Source organism: Eptesicus fuscus, chromosome 13, assembly GCF_027574615.1.
Source record: "Eptesicus fuscus isolate TK198812 chromosome 13, DD_ASM_mEF_20220401, whole genome shotgun sequence".
NCBI lineage: Eukaryota > Metazoa > Chordata > Mammalia > Chiroptera > Vespertilionidae > Eptesicus > Eptesicus fuscus.
Window position 1 is genome coordinate 57,494,175 of NC_072485.1, and position 12,957 is coordinate 57,507,131.

The window sequence follows — 12,957 nt, forward strand, 5'->3', positions numbered from 1 at the left end:
CCGTAGGTGCCTGGGTCCCCCGAGTGTCCCCAGAAACTGGCTTTCAGAGTGATCGGGAGCTTGTCTCCCTGCGGGTTGAAGAAAAGCCGCGCACCCAGCCGCCCGCCGCCAGCCCGATTCGTGTGCCTCCGTACCTCAGCTTTTCAGCGATTGTGCTCCTTTCTCTTCTTAGTTGTAAATCTTCCACTCAGCCAGCTTTCCCGTGGTTCTGGGTGGTAGACGTTTTTGTCTTTTAGTTGTATTTTTGAAATTGTTGTGTGAGGCAGCAGATTAGTTGTTTAACTATGCCGCCATCTTGGTTCCTCCTCGATTTTTTTTCGGAATATTTTCTTTGACTAAGTGCCTATTCTTCCTCTTCCCGCAAAACGATTTGAAAATTATTGAACTAGGCAAATATCAATGTACAGTTAAGAAAATTGAAGCCCACATTAAATGACTGAAATAACTTCGAGCTGTAGAAATGGCTAATATAAAATCTCTATATTAGAATAAAATTTTTAAAATTGCCAAGAGGAGGAAAATCCCCTGGAAAAAATATAGTAGTCCTTTAATAACAAAGAAGAATTGCTCCTTTCTTTCTCCTCTTTTCTCCTCCTTGGAGAATCATTCCCTTTCCCTCCAGCTGCTGGTGTTCTTCTCATAATATTTGCTATATCATCAAGAAATGAACTTCATAGTTTGAATGTGTATATTTCTTTTTGTGACTTTGTAAAGGAGAGCCACTGGTAACTAAGTTTCTTAGACAATTTTTAAAAATATATTTTTTATTGATTTCAGAGAAGAAGGGAGAGGGAGAGAGAGATAAAAACATCAGTGATGAGAGAAAATCATTGATCAGCTGGCTGCCTCCTGCACACCCCATGCTGGGGATAGAGCCCACAACCTGGGCATGCACCCTGACAGGGAATCAAACCATGACCTCCTGGTTCATAGGTCAAACTCAACCACTGAGCCACTGAAATTTTTATTCTAATTTGCCAAATAAAAATACCAGATATTTTTTAATGTCAGGACTCTCCCAAAATAACTATTTACTGTCATTTATTTTATTTCTGAAGTAAATTTGAATATATTCAAATATGATCTCAATATGTATAGATATAACTCATCAGTGCCAAGGAATTCTGATAAACAGAAAACAAATTGAAGGCAAAATATATTGTTATTCCTTCTTTGCAACACCAGAGGGCACTATCTACTGAAAAAGAAGTCAAATTTACAACATGGACATAAATAGATTTTCTCACTAGGGGGAGCAAAGAAAAAGTCAAATTCAAATAATATACTATATACATTCTTAAAAGAGTCTTTTTAAATAGAATAAATATGCTTCTTTAAGAGAGGGGGAACATATTATTTTAACCTAAAGAAGCATATTACTATCAGGATTGATTATGATAAAAAGCAACCAGAAAAGATCATCTCTTCCTTGGGAATCTTAAAGTGATAGAAAACCTATATTTTATCACATATATCATTGCTATCCTCTCTCCCTCTCCATCTCTATCCTCACTTCCTTCTTTCCTCCCTTTATACTTATCCCTCTATTTTTATCTCCATCTCCAGCTTTATACCTGTAACTCTAGCTTTACACATATATCAATCTAAATATAGATATATATTACAAAAAGCAAAAAATAAAAGCTTTAACATTTAAATAGAAAAGTCAGCAAAGTATAAAAATAGAACTCACAGAAGTAGCATGGCAAAATTTATAAGGAAAAATGTTCATCTATAATAATAATTCAGCAATGCAAAATAAAACAAAAACAGCCCAGCCAGTGTGGCTTGGTGGTTGAGCATAGATCTATGAGCCAGAAGTCTGGGTGGATTCCTGATAGGGGCGTGTGCTGGCTTGCAGGGCTCCATCCCCAGTGGGGGGCATGCAGGAGGCAGTCAAATGATGGTTCTCTCTCCTCATTGATGTTTCTATCTCTCTCTCCCTCTCCCTTCCTCTCTGAAATCAATAAAAATATATTTTAAAAATTATAATGTTAATGCTAGTGAGCATGCAGCAACATAGACATTCTCATACACCATTGTGGGAGTAATAATTGGTTTTAAAAAAATCTTCCAGAAAGCAATGTGGAAATGCATGTTTGTAGGTTTTTAACCTGAAAAAATTCACCTATTTTCATTTAGCTTAAGAAAATCATAAGAGATATGTAAAATATAAATGTACAAAGACCAGAGCAATATGATAATAAAAAGTGTAAGTAAATTTAATATAATGGGAATAGTAAAATATAACTTTCATATCAAAAATATCATGCTCTCATTAAAATTTCATCTTCAAAAAGTATTAAATAACATTTAATTATATTATGCTATCTTAGTAAATTTCAAAAATAGAAAATAAAATTACATAAACAGTATGTTCACAGTATATTTTAAAATGTTTCTTTATAAATTACAGATAGGTTTACATTTTCTTTTTAAATTTTTGATACTTTCTAAATTTTCTACCATGAGCAACATACCAACCTTATGGTTAGAAAGGGGAAATCATTTTTACCTTTTATTTTGAAAACAATACTAACAAAGTTTCCAAAAAGATTCAAGAATAGTAAAACAACAACAACAACAAAAACCAACGTCTCTTATTAGAGTAATTTCAAAGAGCTGACATTTTTCAGGTTAAAATATATATTGCTATTGATTATCTGTCTATCCATCAAGATACACACATTTGAGTGAGGTATGAGAGTACCTATTTTACTAACTATATACCAGCATTTTATTTTTAAGATTATATGCCAGTTATTTTGTAGAATGTCTCTCAACGATTTGTGGGTTACTTCCTTATAATATACCATAATTCAGGTTATATATTTTTGTTTGGGATATTAATGAAGTAATATGTTTTTCCTCAGTAAATCACATCGTATGTCCCATTTGTGGTGATTAATAAGTTATTTCTGGGAAGATGCTTGGAGATAATGTACATACCCTGTATTTCATAAAAATGTATATTAGAGTGTTTTCATCTTTTGATTATCTATGCCTGAGTCACAAGATGATGACTTTCTGACCATCATTCCTTTCACTTTTAATAGTTGGCTTTTATTTTGTAAAGTTTTCTTTTCTCTCCCATTTCCTCAGCAGTATAGGCACATGGATTTTTCTTTTAATCAATGGGTTATAATCCATTACTGTTATTTTTTATTTTAATCTTCCAATGCTGCCAGATTTGGTCATGGGAAGCCACTAGAGGCTAGTCCCTTTTATTTTTTTTTTAATCCTCACTTGAGGATATTTTTTTATTGGTTTTTAGAGAGGAAGGAAGCTAAGAGAAAGAGAGAGAGAGAAGAGAGAGAGAGAGAGAGAGAGAGAGAGATTGGTGCGAGAGAGAAACATCCATTGGTTGCCTCCCTATGCTCCCCAACCAGGGAATCAACTCTGCAACCTTTTGGTTTAGGGACAACACTCTAACCAACTGAGCCCCCCTGCCAGGGCCCTTTGTCCTTTGACATGCCCCCATCGTTTTTCCTTTACTGATTGTTTTGGAGCACTTACTTGGTGGCACCACAAAATGTTCTAAGATCATTTGTACTTTTCCTTCCTGCCTCAGCTCTAGAAAATTCCAATCTAACATAATCAGTGTCTTTCCTCATTCACCCCATCCTCTGCAATACACAGAAAGTAGTTTCAGAATTGCTAAACTCATGCTACTGTGAAATGCAAACCTACAAGAAGAGTTTAAGATTAGTTCATAGTTCTTTTTGTCTTTAGAGTAAAGGTATAGTTCAAGAGTTATTTGGTTTAAAATATTTTTAAAAGATATTTGGTTAGATCTTTTAACCCCTTTACTGTGGTTATGTTACTTAAAATTAATTTCACAAAGATAATTATATTTGATTAAATTTAACTTATGTGAATGAAGTTTATTTGAAGGTTCTTCTGGTCTTATTAATGTGTTTTTCAATTCAATGCCAAGTAAAAATATTTTCATTTACTTAATGTTTTTACAATGTTTATTTTTTCTGAAGATGAAAAGCATCATATAACCAAAAGTATAAAATAAATATCACTGATACAAGTAAATGAGTAAGTAAATATATGTGGACAAGATACCAATCTCCCATGCAGAAGAATTTCAAATACTGTAATTTATATCATTTATCCTCAAGATGGTGGAACAAAACTCCTTTCTCTTTAAGTGTTGGCTGTGCATTGTGACTTCCTTCCAAATAGTACAGCATGAAAAGGAGGCAAAAAGAATAACTTTACAACAAAGTAACCTACCAGACACACTCATCCAGGTTATCAAGGTTAACATCAACAGTGATATCATTTTAATAGTACCTACTCTTGAAAATGATGAAATGGCATTTTACCTCTGTAGTCACCCCCCCCCCCAATTATATTACCCCAATCTAATCATACGAAAAACATCAGAAAAATCCCAATTGAGTGACATTCTAATAAATACTTGACCAGTACACCTCAAAACTTTCGAGGTCATTCATCAGAAGTAGGAAAGAATAAGAAACTACCACAGCCAAAAGGAGCCTATGGCGACGTGATCTACTAAAGGTAACATAGTGTTCTGGGTGAGATCTTGGAACAGAAATAGGACATTAGGTAAAAAGTAGGGAAATCTAAGCAAGTATGAACTTTAGTTAATGACAATGTACCAATTTAGGTTTATTAATGTAAAAAATGTTCTCTACTAATGTAAGACAGTAATAATAGGTGAAACTGCTTGTGGGTATATGGAAACTCTCCCTACTATCTTTATAATTTTCCTGTAAATATAAAGCTATTCTAAAATAAAAAGTTTATTTTAAAAATCAGTGTAGACTATTTGGAAAATGCAAAACATCTAAAAAGGAAAACTTAATTGTTTGTACCATTTCTACATAAATACCTTTAATATTTTTAGCATACTTTTCTATTTCTCTCTTTTTCTCCCCCACTTCTCCTTCCTATCTTTCCTCCCTCCTTAATTATCTCTCTATTTCTATCTTGATCTCTTTCAATATTTTTAGTACACTTTTCTTTCTGCCTCTCACATTCACTGACTGTCTTTGGATAAATGTATGTGTGATTTGGCAAGAATTCCAAAATATAATAGATATGAAATGTCAACTGACTCTTGAATGTCTCAATCAAATCGAGAATACAGAAGGACTGGAGAGTAGGCAAAAGAACTGGTAAAAAGATGCTTCCATCATATGAGTTCTCATTTGACTTCACCCCAGATACACCTTTACTTGAAGCTTATCCAGGCAGGGAAGTTCTCATAGAACCACTCACAAGACTTAAAATGTGTTTCTGCAGTTAAGAAGTCTTGAGGATCAGGGACTGATTTGTGTGTGGGTGAGAATGCCAACGTAGCCTGGCAGCAAAGCAAATTGGGATAGGTCTGAATGCTCAGACTTTGTTGAAGCAAAGAAAATGAAAAAAGTTTTCCCATGAGCCAGATGTGAACCATGTAGGATCAAGGGGCAAAAGAGGTTAGCCTAGGTCCTGGCCAACAAAGCTGCCTAGAAGGGCAGAGGAACCCTAACTGCAAAATGCTGGATATGGCCAATTGAATCCTGGGGACTAAAGAAATGAGCTATAAGCAACCAGTTGGAACCAAGTCTAGGGAGTTTCGGTAGAGAGGTGCTCATCAGTGGTGATCGCTAAGGATCCAATAGTGTTTGCCAGCATCTAAAATCACAAAGCCATCCAGCCTAGTCCGGATGCCTCTGTTCCTGTTATAGGCTAAATGTTTGTGTCCCCTGAAATCCATATATTGAAGCTGTAACCCCCATTGTGCCTGTATCTGAGGGTGAGACCTTTGAGAGCGAGGTGATTAGCTTTAGGTCATGAGGGTAGAACTCTCATGATGGGATTAGTATCTTTAGAAGAGGAAGATCTCTGTGTGTCTTGCTCTTGCTCTCCTTCATGCTCACTCTCACTCTCGCTCTCTCTATCCCTTTCTTATTCCTTCTCTTCCTTTCTCATTCCCTCTTCCTCTCTCCAACTGCACACATTGAAGAAAGTCTATATGAGGACACAGCAAGGAGGCAGCTATCTACAAGTCAGGAGGAGAGCCCTCACCAAGAACTGAATTGGCTTGACACCTTGACCCTGACCTCTCAAAGCCAGAGCTGTGAGAAATATGTCTGTTTTTAAGCTACCCCGTGTATGGTATTTCCTTATAGCAGCCCAAGCTGACAAAGACAGTGCCTTTCCTTACTTCTAATTCCTTTCTTCTCTCTTTGCCTCTAGAAGCCAGAAACATCAGCTGATAAGTGGGTAGGAGGCAGGCAATGAGATAAAAAGTCCAATCACATAGGCCTTTCTTGTAAGCGGGCAGCTGCCATCTACAGGCCTTGGAAAGGAGGGAGGTAAGAAGTCTTACCTTTCAATAAAGGTTGAATCACTTAATATCTGGAAATGATCACTTCCTAATTATTGAACTGAAACAATGTTTTGTAAATTTAAGTATCTTTTAACTCTTTGAAAAAAAGTCTTAGACTATTTCTAAATACCAACCAGGCTGGAGAAATGTTTACCTCCACTAAATAACTATTTAAAGAATAATGAAAGACTAATATGAGATAGTGTTTCCGTGTTTGTTCATTATGCTGAATATACAGGGTAGGGAAAAAGTAGGTATACAGTTATGAGTATGGGAAACAGTTTATTCTCGCATTATGTATTAATTATTGTATTTTCTATATGAACAATTGTAGACCTAATTTTGCCCCACAATGTATATCTGATATTGGCTGAATTGTTTCTGCCCCCAAATTTAAATGTTAAAGCCATAACCCCCAGTATCTCATGATAGGACTGTATTTGGTAATAGGGCCTTTAAAGAAATTGTCTAAAGGACACTGTTAAGTAGTTCCTAATACAATATCACCAGTGTTCTTGTAAGAAGAGGAAATGCAAATACACAAAGAAACACTAGGGGCATACACATACAGAGAAAGGATCATATGAGGACAGAGAGAAAAAAAAAAAAATAGCCATCTGCAAGCCAAGGAGAAAGGCCTCAGGAGAAACTGAATTGAACTGAACTGAACTGAAAATGTTGACACCTTGATCTTAGACTTCTAGCCTGCAGAACTGGGAAAAATAAATGTCTTTTAAGCCACTCAGTCGGTGACATTTTGTTATAGAAGCCCTAGCAAACTAATACACTGTCCCCTATATATGTGATATATCACACTTAATTTCCAACACCATCCTGTTCTCTGTTTCTAACCTTGAACTCATCTCTCAACCTAATTCACTCCCCTTTTCCTCTGTGATTTTTCTTGGTTTCTTTCCTTATCTGCAATTGGCCTCCCTTCTCTTGCATTAGGCCTGCGTTTAGCCTCTCCATGTACAAAACAAACAGATGTCAAAGGATCCTGGTTATTTCCCTGAGACCTCTGTTACAGGGCTGATGCAACCACTAAATCCCATCCTTTCCATTCTCAACCAAAATCCTATGGTTGAATTGAGCCGAAGCCCAGCAGCTACACCTTATAAAGTTCTTATTAACTAATATCCCACCAATATATGGAGAAGTAAACTTCCTTCCCCATGGCATTGGGAATAGTAACAAGTCACAGGAAAGCTGGAGTACAAGTTCCAAGCCTTTGATCAGCCTGGGGAGAAGGAAGGGCTATTTGTCTCTGACAACCTCACACTAGCTCTGTAACAAAAATATCTCCTTTCCTTAGACTTTTCTTCTCTTATGCAATGAGTGTGTTACTTGGAGCAAAGCTGTATGTGGTTAGGTGGCACACCCTCTTTGGGTAAGGTTTGTCTTTACCTAAATTGTTATACATGGGGCTTTGCTTTTTAGCTCAGGGGTGGGAAACCTTTTTTCTGCCAAGGGCCATTTGGATATTTATAACATCATTTTAGGGCCATGCAAAATTATCAACTTAAAAAATAGCCTGCTATATTTGGTCAAACTTTTAATTAACTCACCCCTAACGCCTGGGCAGGGCCAGACCCAATGATTTTGAGGATCTGATACAGTCTGAGGGCTGGACATTCCTTACCCCTGCTTAGCTAGAGAAACAGATATCTTTTTCCTTTTTTTTTTTTTTTTTTTTTCAGAAAGAGGCATCAAGGCAATGTTAGAGGTGGAAGAGTAGAGGCAATGGAATGAGGTTTGCTTCCCAACTTTTGGGTCATATGAGAGCTTCTAGGCAAGAGATAAGTTAGGACCTGAGCATGAGCAAGCCCAGTCATGAGGGACCTAGTGAACGTCTAGGAACTGGCAGTGCCAGTATAAGTCTCTTCCTAAAAATACCTGTCTTTGACCTCCTGAAACAACAGCTGCTTCATCTCCACCGGCTATGTGTATTGCCACAGCCATGCAGAAGTTCCTTCAAGCAGCTGTGGAATAATGGATTTAGACAAAACAGCAGAGCAAGATGCCAACTACAGACATCTATCTACAGCAGTGGTCAAGGTACTTTGTACATTTCAATCAAGTTTTTTTCCAGCAAAGCACAATATAGGGGAAAACAAGTTGGCATGAATTCATAACAAAATAATAGAAATAAAAAGTCAAGGAGCAGGGCAACCTTATAAAATTAGGTTATTTTTATAAGAAAGAGGATTATTTTTCTCCATCCTCTCCTATTTCTCCTTTCAGGACCCTGGATACACATTTTCCCCTTTTTTTCCCCTTCCCTCAAAGGTACCCAGGTTAATAGAGGAAATAACATTTAAATTTTGGGTCATTTAGACACAATTTCGAATCCATGCTCTGCTGCTTACCAGCTATGTGACCATGGGCAAGTCCTTAACCTCTGAGGCTCAGTTTCCTCATGGGACTCATGGTAACAATCTCACTGTTACGACCTTTTAACCTAACAGGCAAGCTCCTTTCTTTCCCCTCCACCTTCCTCTTACTGAGGCACCAAATCCTGGCCTGGCCTCCCAGCAGTTCTCCAAGGCTCCGCGATTCATTTCTTCCCTTCCCCCCTCTCCATGCCCAGCTTCATGTTCTCACCCGCCATAAGCATCTTAAAGAAGGTAAATTGTGATGCAAGTAAATGAAACTTTAATGGTGCAATTGGAGGCAGTTCAAGAGTTATAGATGTCAGGGCATCCCTCAGGGACATTCCCTAACAATAATTGTTCTTCACTTTTGCCTACAATACATCTGCTAGCAGTAGGTTTTCAGCTCTAATGTATAAAATTAATAAACCATTAGAATTTAGAGTAGTACAGAGAGAAAGAGCATGATCTTTGGAATTTGTCTCCTTAAAAATCCTGGCTCTGCCACTTACCTGCTGTGTGGCCTTGGGAAAGTTACTAAAACCCGGCTGCACTCTGTGCCTCAGTTTTCTTATCTGAAAAAAAAGGGGGGAGAATAGTGTATATTATATGAGGTTGTTATAAAGATTAAGTGAATTAATACATGTAAAGTCCTTAGAACAGTGCCAACGTTGAAAGTAAAATCAGTTTATTAAAATGATTAAAAGGACGATCCTAAATATAAAGAAAATGATGCATATTCTTGTACCACAAATGTTCTTTTATTCAAACAGCAGACTGGCAAACTGTGACTCAGAGATAAATACCTCATGCTTCTACCAAATGAAGGTTAGGCACACAAAGATTTATGAAGTGTGACACTTACTAGTCACTCATTCATGCATTAAGAGGAAAAATAGATAAGCCAAGCCAGACACAGACATTAACCACCCCATTACACACACACACACACACACACACATACACACACACACACACATGCATGTGTGCACACACATGCACACAGACATTCTTTTTTCCTGTTTCCTACACTAACTCCATATCTTGGTGTACAAAGGACTATTTTTTTTATACAATTTGAATTTGAAGCCTAAATTTAAAAAAAAAAAACAAAAACTATAGTATAGTAGTAATGAGCATGAGCTCTGAGCCACATTTAATTGATCTGTTTTGCAGATAAGCATATTGAGACAAGGAGATGTTAATATATTAGTTCTTGCACAAGATGATTAGGAGCTGCTTTTATTGAGCATCTGTAATGGGCTAGAAACTTAAGTTCTCTGGCTCACTTAATTACTCCACAACAGCCCTCCACAAAGGGCATGATGCCCATTTCACAACTGAGGAAACAGAGATCCAACAGGAATTGGAAGCTTGTGCAAGATTACTAAATTAGTAAGTAGCAGAGCTATGATTTAAATTTGTTTCCCCACACAAAATGCCATGGATTTTTCTTGATTTCTTAACCTTTATTACTCTCCAATAGTTAGATGGAATTGTAGAAAATTAATATGAAATTTATCAGTCAAATATGGTCAAATTTGGAAATGTCAAATAATTCAATGTACACTTAAAGATGCGCTGTGCAAAATCATCTCAACTCCTTACTAACACTCTTGTTTCCCTGTATTTTCCTCACTTTCTCAAATTCATACCTTACTATCCAATAGCTATTGATACTGATTCGAATGGAACATCACTGGGAAGGATTTTGGAGGAATATTAGACATGGTCTCTGCTATCAAATGACTACAATCTAGTTGGCAAGATAAGACAATCTCAATAGAAGCTATCAGAGAGCAAAACAATAAAGGAGAGATTCAACTGGCCATCAATGAATGAATATTCATGTCAGGCTCTATGCTTGCTGATAAGTGATGAGTAAAAGAAACATGATCAAGACATGGTTTATGTCCTCATGGAGCAACAGAGGGGAGAATGCTGAATAAATAATTAAATTATCATAGCTGTAAAATATTCTCAAAGGGGCCATCAGTTATTTTCTCTTCTGACTAAACACCCGTACTTACATTAAGTCCTGGTTTACAGACCCTGCCCTGGCTCTACCTGCAGGGCCTTCTCTGACCTCAGTGGAGTGGATGTAGATCAGTTCATTTTGAAGCAGCCTCTTTATTTTACAGACTCCCACGTCTTTGTCTTTGAAGACAATTTTTTCTGGCAATTCAAGAATGGATCCACCCCTTAATATCAAATAACTATGTAATTAAACAGGGTGGGTTCTTTTTCTCTGTGAGTGACTGCTTGCAACTACAAATAAGTTTCTGGTTTGGGGGAACTAAATAAAGAATGTGATCAACATTTTTCTCCTTAAAACATGCAATTACAAACCACAGCAGGCTCAGATACAAGTATGCCCATGATTTGGGGGGAGTCAAATATATTCTTAGTGCTTCTTATGCTACTGGTGAAAACCATGGAGCCACTGGGTGGAGCACATGAAAGAGGATTTAATTAAGAGTATAAAACCCTGGATATAACTACTAGGGCACTGGAACTCTTTAATTGCATTTTGTACTCGTGGTTGAAATTATAACCAAATTGAATACTTTGAAAACAGGCTACATTTTCATAAACATATTTTATAAAAGGCTGGACCAATTTTAGTGCACATAATTGTATGCTTTCACTAACTTGAAGTTTCTATAATTCAATCGTTTGGTTTTGTATTAAACTCAATTCTGAAGGTCTCCATTAGAATTCCAGTAGTGGGTATATTTTAGAGGACACAAATTGGCTGGCAGCATATTTGAATACAAACATTAAATCATCTTTTAACAGGAACCTGCTATTTCTCGGAAGCTTTTATGGCATCACCACAGCCCTAAAGATCATCTGAATGCTACATAATGGAGCACTTTAATCATATGTGAGCCCCTTGGGCCTAAGAGTTCTTTCCATTGTTTTAAGCAATATTTGTATTGACATTTTTATGCATCATGCACTTGATTTCAAAGCCCAGAAATCAGTGGGATTGCTTCATAGATTACTAGAAGGATTAGAGACTAATAAAAATAAATTCTGTCATGAAAATGAAAGGAATGAATATATATTTTATGATTAAAAGCTCCAGCTTCTCCAAAACTCCATCACTTAATATCAACTCAACAATAATAACAAATGCGATAAAATTAAAATGGCACCTCATGGTTTAATATTTAAACAAGTGAAAATATAGGCGTTCTTACATTTATTGTACTAAATAACCCTGTGAGGTAAGAATTAATTTCTTTGTTTCATAAGTAAGAAAACTGGGGCTCAGAAAGGGGTAAGAGTCTTACCAAATACCACACAGATTAAGAAATAAGAGAGCTTAAACTTGACATCAGTTCCATCAAATCCCAAACCAACATACTTATCCATAAACAATATTGCCTGATGGGAAGGAAAAAAAATAAATTACCAGGCTATCATAGGAATCAAAGAGGGAGGTGATAAAGTGACAACTGTAGGAAATTATGCATTGTGGCTTCCAGCTATATGAAATCATTTTCTTTTTTTTTTCTTTTTCTTTTTTTAATATATTTTTATTGACTTTAGAGAGGAAAGGAGAGGGAGAGAGAGAGAGAAACATCAGTGATGAGAGAGAATTATGGATCGGCTGCCTCCTGCACACCCCACACTGGGGATCGAGCCAGCAACCCGGGCATGTGCCCTTGACTGGAATTGAACCCAGGACCCTTCGGTCCACTGAGCCACACAAGCCAGAGCTATGAAATCATTTTCAATAACTGAGTGAGACATTTCCAAAGAAGAAATGACAGAAAACTGGAAATTTAGAGCAATTACTAAAAATATTGAACAGAATCAAAGCTGATTTTAGTTTGCACTTTGCAGAGCTCTATGGTGATTAAGAACATGAATGAACCAGGGAGTCAGGCTCTTCTGGTTCCAACCTCTTGCTCTGTCTTTTAATAGCTATGCAATTCTGGGCAGTTAACCAGTTTAGCCTCCGTTTCCTAAATGATTTAACATACACAACTATGATAAAGTTTAATGTATTAATTAGTTACAGTAAGAGATTAATAGCCCTAGCTGGTTTGGCTCAGTGGATAGAGCCTCAGCCTGCGGACTGAAGGGTTCGATTCCAGTCAAGGGCTCATGCCCAGGTTGCAGGCTCAATCCCCAGTAGGAGGTGTGCAGGAGGCGGCCAATGAATGATTCTCTCTAATTATTGATGTTTCTATCTCTCTCTCCCTCTCCCTTCCTTTC